Source organism: Camellia sinensis, chromosome 5, assembly GCF_055761805.1.
Source record: "Camellia sinensis isolate YWXY chromosome 5, ASM5576180v1, whole genome shotgun sequence".
Taxonomy (NCBI): Eukaryota; Viridiplantae; Streptophyta; class Magnoliopsida; order Ericales; family Theaceae; genus Camellia; species Camellia sinensis.
Window position 1 is genome coordinate 171,962,375 of NC_138965.1, and position 12,599 is coordinate 171,974,973.

Genomic DNA, 12,599 nt, shown 5'->3' on the forward strand with positions numbered 1-12,599 from the left:
TCCTTGCCACACTGGCTGATCCTTGAAAAAAATTTTATTAGTGTTGGAATAATAAATTTATTAATATTTTTGGAATATTTGATATTTATAAATTCAAAATGAGTTAATGATAAACAGTGGGCAAAAGTGAACTACAGGAGTCAAGAGAGAAGATTGTTACTTGTTTTTTTGTATTCGCCCAATGTGCAATGAGATTTTGCCTTGATTTTTCTGGTAAGATGTTGAAAATTTCGTTTGAAGTTTTCAATTTCTTCATTGCAGGCTGCTGTTGTGTGTGTTGTTCTTCCGAGTACTTGTTTGCCTCAGCCAATGTTGCAATTCTCTCATGGAGTATTTTGATTTCTTCATCTTTCCTTTGCATTTGTTTTTTGTGTTGTTCTTGCATTTCCTTTTTCAGCTTGTTGAGTTGCTGCTACAGGTTATCATTTGCAGTTTGAAGGATGTCCTTTTCCATTTTTAACTTTTCCATTTTGAGCATATCGTCTTCTATCCTCTCAAAATCAAGTACTTCTACCAGATTTGGATCCACTTCAGGCTCTTTGTCAACTTTGTTTCCTTCACTCTTTTGTGATTCAAAGGGTACTATTTTCTTTTTCTTTTCAAGGCATATTTCGTGTGGAATTGGTTCCCATATTTTATGTTTGGATTTGTCTTCAGTCAATGTTTGTTCTTCTATTTCAGAAATTTCAGCCTGATTTTGTTGCTGAAAATTAGCATGTTCATCTTCATCTTTATCCTGAATTTCTCCTAGCAGCATTTGGTATGTTTTTTTCTCTTTATCTGTGTGCTTCAAATTGATCTCCTATATATATGAAAATTAAAAAAATGAATGATATGATACAAATTTCAGAGATAAATTTCTCATAGGAAATTTTATCACTCAATTAGGAAAATTAAACAAATCTATGATTGTTATAACAAATTTTATCACTGAACTGGGCATAGTAAGCAAACCTGTCATTGTATATCAAATTTTATCAATGAATTAGCAAAAGTAAGCTAATAAAGTAAATATTAAACAAAACTCATGCACAGTAAACAAATAGAAAAACATTCACTGAATAAAAGAATTTTTCACTCAATTAGGTAAAGTAAGGGAAATTTGTTACTCAATTAGGCAAATTAAATAAATATATCAGTGTGAATAAAAATTTATCACTGCATAAGAAAATCTATCATTTGTTTACACAAAACAAAGGTTAGCATTGCATACCACAATATCTTTTAGCTCTTGCAAGAATGAACTTGCCATCTTCTGTCCCAAACATGTGATGTTCCATTTAGCAAATCTTGGGATTGCATTTTTGGCATTGGGTTTGATGGTGCTTGTGTGTTCGCATATCCAATACTGTTGAAGAAAGAAAAAAATTGTTATGAACAAGTATTTAGTAAACGTAAATATTATAGTTCATAAGTTATAAGTGAGATATTTACTTACCAATATGACCATCACACATCCGGACACTTTATCAATTTGGTTGATGTATCTTTCTATTGATTTTGTGAGATGTTGCTTTGCTGCGTGGCACCAATCATAAGACTTCATTTTGTCAATATCTTCAAGATATTTCATGAACCCCCAACCAATTATAGTGCCAGTACCAGGATATAACAAGAGCAAGCAAATCAAGAGGCACACAAGCCTCACAACATCTTCTCTGTCTTCCTTCTTCTTGCTTCTCAAAAGTTTGGTTATCAATTTTTGGATTGAAGCACTTGTCATTCTATTCTCTCTTATTTTCCTTCTTTTTACCAAATCTATGTCATTTTTCTTCCATATACAAGATGTATCTTCTTTTGTCCACATGCAATCCCAAAAATTAACTCGAAACCGTTTCTTTTCAACTTCAGCTTCTTCCCTCCAATTTCAAATGTGGTTCCATCCATTTGGTATATTTGCAAGATTTTTGCAACCGCATCATCATATTTTATTGAATCTGCTTTTTGCACCTTTCTTTGACAAAATGTCAACCAGAAGGAAGAAGGGAGTCTTTTCAATATTTGGAAATGCTCCTTTTCAAGTTTCGTGGCATTGAAGAATCTGATGAGGGATAGCATGTTTGAGTGGTACACATATTTTGCTTCACGGTCATGAATTTGATCACTTCTTGTTTTTCTTCCCTCTGTTTTCTTCTTGCCTTTTGGTTTGTGCTGGTTTGGTTCTTGTTTGTTGTGTTGGGGCTTGGTTCTTGTTTCTGTTCTTTTCTGTTGTTGGTGTTTGGTTATTGTTTCTTTTTGTTGTCCTTGTTTTGGAGCTTCATTTGCAGGTTCATCCTTCTGCTATCTCTGTCTTTTCTTCCTTTCTTCCTGTTTGCTGGTTGGTTCTCTTGTTGTTGTCTTTTCTTCCTATCTTTTCCTTTTTGTTGTTGTTTCCTTTTTTTTGTCTTGTTGTTGTTTGCTTTTCATTTGGAGGTTTATCCTTCTGTTTTTCCTTCTACTATCCTTGTTTTTGTCTCTTTCTTGTCTTTCTCTTCTTGCTTTTGGGTTTTTGCTGTTAAAGATCTTCTCTTTGGCATAGATAATGTCATGAGAGAGCTCACAACATCTATATAAAAGAAGGATATCAATGAAGTAGGCAAACCATGCAAAATTTATGGATATACAACCAAATTTATCATTTAATTAAGCAAAGAAACACTGATAAAACTTGAATATATTCATAATTTTTCTATATTGATTTTGTTAGCTAGCAAACAAAATAATTCAAACAAAGAAAGAAGAATAAGAAGAATTATGACAAAATTTATTATGTAATTAAGCAAACAAAGTTTATACAGTGAAGAATTCTAATAATGATCAGCAAAACAGACCACTCAATTGAGTTGGGTCAGATGCATGTGGCAATAGTTGGGAAGGAATTCATTGCACCAATTCACGTGTGACATGTATTTAAGTTGCTATTGTTTTTTACCTTCAATGGATTGTTGATGTTTCTTTATTCTTTCCTTTGCTTTTGCTTGTTTTTGAGCTTCATCTGCAGGTTCTTGTTTCTGATGTCTCTGTTTTTTCTCCCTTTCTTGTTGTTTGGTTCTTGTTACTATTCTTGCAGTTTCCTTTTTGTTGCCTTGTTGCTTTTTTTTTTTTTTTTTTGTTCCTCTTCTTGCTTTTGGGTTTTTGCTGGTAAAGATCTTCTTTCTGGCATAGATAATATCATGAGAGAGCTCACAACATCTATATAAAAGAAGGATATTAATGAAGTAGGCAAACCATGCAAAATTTATGGATATACAATCAAATTTATCATTTAATTAACCAAAGAAACACTGATAAAACGTGTGACATCTATATAAGTTGCTATTGTTTTTTACCTTTAATGGATTGTTGCTGTTCGCTTATTTTTTCTTTTGCTTCTGATTGTTTTTGAGCTTCATCTGCAGGTTCTTGTTTGTGATGTCTCTGTCTTTTCACCCTTGCTGCTTGTTTGATTGCTGATGCTGTTCCTGTGGTTTCCTCTTTGTTATCTTCTTGTTTTTTTTGTCTCATTGTTGTCTTGCTTTTCTCGCTTTTGTCTTTTTGCAGTATATGCTCTTGTTTCTGGTCTAGTTAATCTCTTACGAGAACTTGCAACATCTATATGAATGAGGTATATGGATGAATTAGGCAAACCATGCAAAATTTATGGATGTACGACAAAATTATCATTTAATTAAGCAAAGAAAATATTCATAATTCCTCTGGATTCATTTTGTTAGTTAGCAAACAAAATAATTGAAACAATCAAATAAGAATAAGAAGAATTACGAAAATTATCCTAATTTATCCCTGAGGCAAATTCAGCAATAAAAAAGAAAAAGAAGAAAAATAGACTGAGACAAATTCTTCTCCAAAAGAGATCAAATTTGTTTAAGTTGGTGAGTCTATTGACTATTGTGTCAATCATCTTCTGCCTACATCAAAGTTTTGAAAATGTATCCCTATATAGAAATGGAGATGGATGTGTAAGTGATAAACTTATCAGTTGGTTTGGTATGTGAACCAAACTTATGAGTTGGTTTGATAATTTAAAACCAACAAATTATCAAATTAAAAACTAATCAAATCTTACTTGATGTCAGTTACTGTCTTATGGGAACAAACAGTTACAGAATCACGCCCTATAGTATGGTTTAATTATCAAATCTATAAATTGGTTTGAGTCCTACAACAGAAAAAAGGTTTATCAGGGTAGACACCTTGATTTGATGCACTTCTATTATAAGGTAAAAGTATTGCAAGGTTCTGTTTGTAGATTACATGAACAACATGATTTGTATATTTAAGTTTGGTAAAGATCATTGAGTTGCCAAAAGAGAGGTGTAGTTTATAATCGATCAAATATTAAACAAAAATCAAACAAAAAATTAATCCATGAGGTGTAAAAAAGTTGCAATTTTTGAGAAATTGGACATAGTGAAATAACCAAATAAAAAATAAAATAAAATATATCAAAAGAAGGATGCTAGTTATTATCAATCAAATATTAAACAAAAGTCACACAAAATTTAATCTACAAAAAATTACACACATGTAGTGTGTGCACCGTTCTAATTACTATTATATATGTGAACGACTCATTTTAATATCTTGAACCCACTCCCTACTTTAGTCTCTTGAACTGACTCCCTCCTTGTTTGTTAGCTGATTTTTTTGCATCAAAAATTTAAAAAAAAAATATTTTTAAATGAACCTAATTTTGAACTTGAAAACCAACACCCTTATCACTTGATCAACGAACATTTTACATATTCATAAGTTTTATTTTTCAAAAATGCCCTAATATTGTTCAAATTTGCAAGTTGTAATTGAACCATTTCTAGGGTTTTTGAAAATGTGTTTGACTAGGGAGAGAAATTAGGGTTTAGTTCCTTACGCTTTACAGGCATGTTTCCTCGAATTTTTTGTTCGAATCGGTTGATTTGGTGCTCGAATCGCCTGAGTTGTGTTCGTTGTTTTGCTTGAGAGTGGAAGGGATTCGCCGACGGTGGAGAATGAGAAAAACAGAGCTTCAATCGCGTGACTCACGCTTTTGTTTCCCCTGTCTGTCAAATATATTGTGTTCAAAAAGTACTCTTTTTTTTTTAATTTTTTTTTATCGGTGATAAATTTACCAATGGCATATATCTTGGTACAATAGGAAGATATTTTGAGTTTTGCAATTGATTTTCAATTTAAATTGTTCAACATTTCAGTTTAGAAAATGCTTGAGCTTTCTCATATCATATTCAGATGAAAACATATTATATTTGGTATTGAAATAAAATACTTGTAATACTTATTAAAAAAAATAAAATAAAATAAAATTAGCTATCAACTTAAAATCAATAAAACCTGATTCTTAAATATTAGTATTTTGGATTGTAAAATTATAGTATGATCTTTCAACATTCTTGAGCTCATGTGTAATTAAGTACAAATAATTTTTTTAATTTTTTTTTGTTATGAATATATTCAAGTTTTATCAGTGTGTTCTTTATAAACATTGAATATATTCTAAACATTGAATAATTTTTTTAATTTTTTTTTTTAATGAATGTATTCTAAACATTGAATGTAATTAAGTACAAAACATTGAATCTTTCATTGTAGCAAATTAAGAACCAAAATGATCAAAACAATGTAATATTGTTTATGTTTTAATTTTTAATTTAGGTAATTTTTTTTTTATAGTGTTTTGCTTAGTTGAATTGGGAAAAAAAAATGACAAAGAGAGAGGGAGACAGAGAGAGAGACATTTTACAATAGTACTTTTTTTTTATCAGTAGCAAATATCTTGCAACAATAGCAAGATATTTTGAGTTTTGCAATTCATTTTCAGTTTAAATTGTTCAAAATTTCAGTCTAGGAAATGCTTCAGGGTTCTCATGTTCAGATGAAATATAATACATGAGAACATTCTTGAGCATTTTATAATCATGAGAACACTCTTGAGCATTCTTAAGCATTTTAATAACACCTAATTCTTAAATATTAGTATTTTGCATTGTAAAATCAACATTCTTGAGCTCATGTGTAATTAACTACAAATAAGGATTTTCTTTTTTACAAATTTATTCTAACTGTACTTATATCTTATTTTTAAAAAATTTACAATGATCAAAATAATGTAATAGTGTATGTGTTTTAATTATCAATTTAGGTAAGTTTTTAATTTTTTTATAGTGCCTTGTTCAATTGAGTTTGGAAAAAAGAATGTGAGAGAGAGAGAGAGGTAGTGGTTTTTTTGTTTGAACAGTAATAAATTTGTCAGTGTTGACAGTGATAAATTTGTTAAAACAGTGATAAATTTATCAGTGTAAACAAAACACTATAAGAAAATAATTTTATCAGTATAGTGATTCCAAGCCTGTTATTAACCTTTAAATTTGACACAAATAATCAGATTATAATCAATTTTTTGAATGAAATTTGCATAAAACCAGACTGATATCCAAAGCTAGATATGTTAACAATATGGATAAAAAATAAATGTTTCATTGAAGCAAATGAAGAACCAAAATAATCAAAACAATGTAATAGGGTTTGTGTTTTAATTTTCAATTTAGGTAAATTTTTATTTATTTATAGCGTTTTGCTTGATTCAGTTTGGAAAAAAGAATAAGAAAGAGCGGTGCTGGTTTTTTTGTTTAAATAGTGAAAAATTTATCAGTGTTTACTATGATAAATTTGTTGAAACAGGGATAAATTTATGAGTGAAAACAAAACACTATAAAAAAATTATCAGTATAGTGACTCCAAACCTGTTATTAAGCTTTAAATTTGACACAAATAATTAGATCATAATTAATTTTTTGAATGAAATTTGCATAAAACAAGACCTATATCAATAGTCATATCTGGTAACAATCTGGTTAAAAAAGACTGAATGTTTCATTGAATCAAATTTGACATTGTAACAACCAAGCATTGTAATATTCATTGAAGCAAAGTAAGAACCAAAATGATTATAATGTTTGTCCAAAATTATTTAAGCATGGTTGTCATTGTGTATTGTGTCCCAAAACTCCTTGTCTTCAAGCACCGCTTCTATTGCCTCATCAACAATGTGCTGGGTGTCTGTCTGTTGGTTAGTCAACAAAGCATCTATGATATCTGCTCTGATTTGGTGGCACTCCTCCTTTGTTAAGTTGGGAAAGATGTCTTTATTACAGACATATTCTCTCATGAGGTAACAAACTATGACGCCACAATCAAGTCTACGATGACATTGGAAAAACAAAGTTAGTAGTCATCAATGATAATTTTATCAATGTAATGTGTTTTGATTTTTAGAAACTTACGAATGATCAACTTGTTGGGGACAATTCATTACAATTTCTGTTTCTTCATGAAACTTGTTACCTTCAATGTGTTTGGGATTGTGATGTTGAAGGTATTTTTCAATTACATTTCTCTGCAAAATCTATTAATAATTAATTGGTGTTTGACAAATAAATGCATAATAAAATTTGATATAGACAAGGGGAATGGATGATATCATAATTAATTGGTGTTTTACCACTTTGTTTGCCTCATTTAAGTGGTTATCTGTTTCTGTGCTTGGTCTCATTGAATTGTAAAACTTCCATGAGCCATTTTCAGTATCAAGTACCAACAACGTCCAATGCTTTTCATTGAAAATTGGGAAAAGAAGATATCTTTCCTTGACAGCTTCTAACATCATGTTGTTCAACAATTGATTTGTTTCTGCCTCATCCTTTGTGGTGAACAAATACTGTGTTTTGCAAATATATTAGTTTTGGTTACAATGTAATTCATTAATGGTAATTTTATCACTATAAGACTGGATGAATGAGACCTTATGCACTTGATTTAGACAAGGGGAATGGTTGATATCGTAATGAAGTATATATACATATATATATGTAATTTATTTACATGGCATGATGTAGTAAATATATATGTTGTTCCTGCTTGCGAGCTGAGGCTAAACTTTGGTTTCAGTTGCTCTTCTGTCATTAAGATTTCCTTGTATGCATTTATTGCCTGTTGTAAAAACAAAAGCAAACAAGGTTAATGAGAGAATTATTATTTGGTATTATAATTGATATATGCACAAATAGGGATTTGATTTTACATTTCCAGAAAGTTCTTCGCATTTGACTATTTTGTCAATATCATCCAAGTACAAATAGTTGCCTACTTCCTTTCCTTGTAAGATTGGATAACTGCAAATGTGAAAACAAAATTTATCACTGTATACCAAAATTTGTTGCTCAATTGACGAAACAAAGGTTAGGAGAACAAATTGAGCATCAAATTTTAGTTGATGTATCAAATCCGAACAATGAAATGAAATAGAGAACATAAACTCAAATGCCTAAATAATTTGATACCATAGATGAGACACGATGAAGATTAGCAAAATATACCACTCCACCAAACAAATTAAGTAAAATTTATCACTATGTAGCAAATTTTATCACTGTATATCAAAATTTATCAATGAATGAAGTAAACAAAGGTTATACATTGATAAATACATGACCATATACTAAAATTTAGATTCCAAATTTGGAAATTTTAGGACCAAATCATGTTCTTACCTATTGGTTTTTGTTGCCCAAAGACTAGTGAGTTTCATCCTTGATTTCTTTGGCAATTTGTGAAACACTGGATAGGAAGTGTCAATTTGTTTTGTTGGACGTTGATGTTGTGTCTGCTCTTCTTTTCTGGTCTTTGCATTTTCTTCAACCATTGGTTCTAGTTCATCAACTGTCTTGTTCTGCTTTGGTTGTCTTTTCGTTACGTACCAAAAATCTGGTTCTTTGTGCTCTTTTCTTGTTTCTCTATTTTTTACCCTTTTTATCATTGAACTCACAAGAGGCAATGTTTTGGGAGTGGTGGCTTCAACTTCAACTACGATTTGTTCTTCTTCACTGTCCAGGTAGAGATTTGATTCAACCAACATTGCAATTCTCTCATTAAGTAGCACCATTTCCACATCTTTGACTTCCATTTGTATCTTTGCTTTCTTGCTCTGTTCTTCCATTTGTTTACTGAACTTCATGAGTTGGTCCTTAAGCTCATCATTTTTTGCTTGGATTCTTGCCTTCTCCATTTCTAGCCTTTGGATTATCAGGACATTCTCTTCTAGTTTCTGAAAGGTGTGTTCATTAATTTTCACATGGTAGATATTTATTTCATAGGCAAGTTTCCTTTTTTCTTTCCTCTTTTCAGCTGGTGTTTGATGCTTGAATCACAGGGAAGTTGTTGGACCAACTTTCTGTTTGATCATTGTTTCTTCTTCATTATTTTCTAGGTTGTCAAAAGAAAGCTCATTTCTTTACACATGAACTGGACCTTCTTCAATTTCATGCTGAAAGTTGGCTTTCCTTCTTGCATTCTTTTTTTATTGCAATGTTGTTGATTTCCTCTTTTTTCGAGCACCTGTTTGATGCTTTGGATTCGGTGAATTTCTTCCTGGACTGAGACTGAATATCTTTGTGATAATTGGTTCTTCTTCCTTTTCAGATAATTCAGTCTCCTCTTGTTCCTCAAAGTTACATTCTTCATTTTCATGCTCATCATCTGTTTGCGGTTGCAATTGTTTGTATATGTTCTGTTCTTCAATTGTGTCTTTCAAATTACTCTCTTACATGAATGAAAATTATTAAAAAGAATGATATGACGCAAAGTTAAGTAATAATTTATCATTCGGTGATTCAAATGTATAATAATAATTTATCATTTGATTTTGCTTCATGATAACAAGTTTTATCAATGAATTAGCAACATTAAGCAAAATTTATCACTCAATGAAGCTTACTAAGAAAATTTATGACTGTGAGCAAAAAGTTATCAGTCCATATGAAAATGTATCGCTGCATAGCAAAATTCATCACTCAATTAAAGAAATAAAGGTTATACACTGATAAAACTTGTTTATTGAATAATTTCCTAGCACAGATGAAATGCCTAAATAATTTTTCTACCGCAAATGTGACACCATGAAGATTAAGAAGAATTTATCAGTCTTGCTAAATTTATCACTGCATAACAAAATCTAATATTTGTTTAAAGAAAACAAAGGATATGAACGGATACCTCAATATGTTTCAGATCATGCAAGGATGACTTTGCCAATTGTTCTCCCAGATATGTAATGTTTCATCTTGCAAATCTTGGGATTGGGTTTTTGTCATTGGGTTTGATGATCTTTGCATGCTCACATATCCAATACTATTGAGGACAAAAAAAATTTTATAAATTAGTATTTAGTAAATGTAAATATTATAGTCTACAAGTCGTAAGTGAGGTATTTACTTACCAATAAGATGATCACGCATCCTGTCACACCCTCAAAAATAACCCATTATATATATCATTGACATGCATTATTTAAAGAAAACACTTTATTAATTCATTCATCAGAGTATTACCAAATAAAAACATTACATGAAACATCAAATTAAATGCCCTACAGGCTTACATCTTTCCAAGCCAACACTTGGACACAAAAGTATGAGTTCTAACTCAAATACAAATAAAGCCCTAGGCTTGAACGTTTATCAAATAAAAACAAATAACTAAAGATAGTCTTCAAAATCTAAATCCTTCCAAGCTAAGTCCTTGGAGTAGCTTATCACCTGGACCTGAAAATGATGTTCCCATAAAGGGTGAGCCACAGCCCAGTAGAAATATACTAAATCAAATATAAGCATTGAATAAAGCAATAGCATTCAATAGATGGTTAACCAGGATAATCAATTACATCATTATACAGTCTTATGACACTAATGTCTAAAACACGTTTTACTTTCTAACATTATCAATATGGCTCAGAACCTGGCCAAACTTACAACAGTGAATTATATATATCATATTCACATTCTTCCAATGTCAACAAACAAATGAGACTCAGGCTCAAGTCAAAACACTTCATACTTCCCGTTTGATACACATTTTAGTGCTGTATCAATAAAACCACTTCAATATAAATAAGCACACATAAAAGTGATGCTAATGGAGTCCATCCCCTATCTCCTCCCAAACAAAATCCGGTTTAGACGTCTATCCCCTATCTTCCCCTAAACCGTGGAGTACATCCCCTATCTCCTCCCACACAAAACAATGTATGTAAACACATAACATATACAACACACAATCAATACACATAATGTCTGTATTAATTCAACAGTCAAAATTGATGACTTAATCAATGATTAGTTTTAGTTATCCCTAATCCACATGCAGTGTCTACAACAATCACGACTATCCTCCACCGATAGCCCAAAACAGTTATTTCTAGACTTGGAAATAAATATATCAACAATTCAATAGGTGAGTGATTTAAATTATCCAACTACACCATTTAATCAATGAATTCCTCAATTTCATGAATTTAACCAAATTCCCCAATTCCCTTAAATTAATTATACAAATTAATTAATTAACACAACTAGGATTTTTCCCAAAATTATCCAACTCCAACATATCAAAATACCAAAACTTATAACAAAACTTATAAAATGGAGTAGGAAATCCCTACCTCGAAGAAAATAACCCGAATGGAGAAGACAGAGATGAAGACCCAAATTCCAATGTGCTCCAAACCACCAAACGTTCAAATTAAATGGAAGCCCTCGACTCACTCTATCTTTTTAATAAAGCAACTAGGGTAGAAACACACTCTAAATAGATCAAACCTAAGAGAGAAGGTGAGTAGAGGGAGAGAGAACTCGTACCTAGGGTTTTGGAATCTGAAAGTGGATGAAAAACTGATCTGAAACACGCTGCTGCCTATTTAAACCCGTCAGGCTCGCTCGAGTGAAGACTTGGTCGCTCGAGCGACCAGACACACGAAAACCTAGCTCGAGCGAAGAAAAGCTCGCTCGAGCGAAAAAATGCTCGCTCGAGCAAGGAACTCGAAAACATACACCTCGCTCGCTCAAGCGAAGAAAATCTCGCTCGAGCGAATAAGCACTGCCCTCAGGTCTATACTAGACGCAATCGCTCGCTCGAGCGAAGCAAAGCTGGATCGAGCCAGAAGACACAAAATACAACCCTCGCTCGAGCGACCAAGCCTTGGCTGGAGCGACCAAGCCCTGGCTTGAGCGACCAACCCAAAAACTGGACAGCAACACTTGGTTTACGAACCCAACCAACCTGAAACAAACCTGCCCAACACATCCTATAACTCCAAATGAGAAAAAAGAGGACGACAATAACAATTATACAATGACAGAATAAACGGAACCTAAGTCCGGATACAATAATCAAATGGGAAAAAACCAGGGTCGCTATAACCTCCCCCCCTTAAAAGAATTTCGTCCCCGAAATTAAGCATAAGTTTATAAAAAAAACAAGTTTTTCTCAATTCCCAAAGATATTATATAACAATAATAAACAACTTGACCCAATACTGGTCACTTCATCTCTTTATCAAGAGGCATCTCACAATATATATAAAACAACATATATTTCAGCCTGCATCACTATTATGCATTATTCCTTTCAATGTTAGCAATTCCCATATCATATTCAATTGCATGATATATACAACACATTCAACAATGTAATCAACATATGCAATGTTACACTAAACTTCTATAATGAAGCAAGTTTCAAGATACACCCATTTACCAAAAGATACTCAATGTTTTACAACTTAAGACATATGT